The sequence below is a fragment of the Octopus bimaculoides genome, chromosome 3 (assembly GCF_001194135.2).
Source record: "Octopus bimaculoides isolate UCB-OBI-ISO-001 chromosome 3, ASM119413v2, whole genome shotgun sequence".
Taxonomy (NCBI): Eukaryota; Metazoa; Mollusca; class Cephalopoda; order Octopoda; family Octopodidae; genus Octopus; species Octopus bimaculoides.
In genome coordinates this window covers 121289402-121289849 of record NC_068983.1, presented here as the reverse complement: position 1 = coordinate 121289849, position 448 = coordinate 121289402, and positions in this window count along the sequence as shown.

The window sequence follows — 448 nt, the reverse complement described above, 5'->3', positions numbered from 1 at the left end:
GAGGCTTTAGTAGAAGACACTTGCCCGAGGTTCCACACAGTGGGACTAAATCCAGAACCATGTGAATTGGAAGGAAGCTTCTTACTGCACAGCCACACATATAATATGTACATATATATATATATATATATATATATGATATATATATATATATGTATGTATATATATAATATGTATATGTATGTAGATATATATATGTATGTATATATATAATATGTATATGTATGTATATATATAATATGTATATGTATGTATATATATAATATGTATGTGTATATATATATAATATGTATGTGTATATATATATATATGTGTGTGTGTATATATATATATATTTATATGTGTGTGTTTTTATATATATATATTTGATATGTATGTATATATAATGTGTGTGCATGTAAATATATAAATATATATATATATGTATATATATATATATATATATATA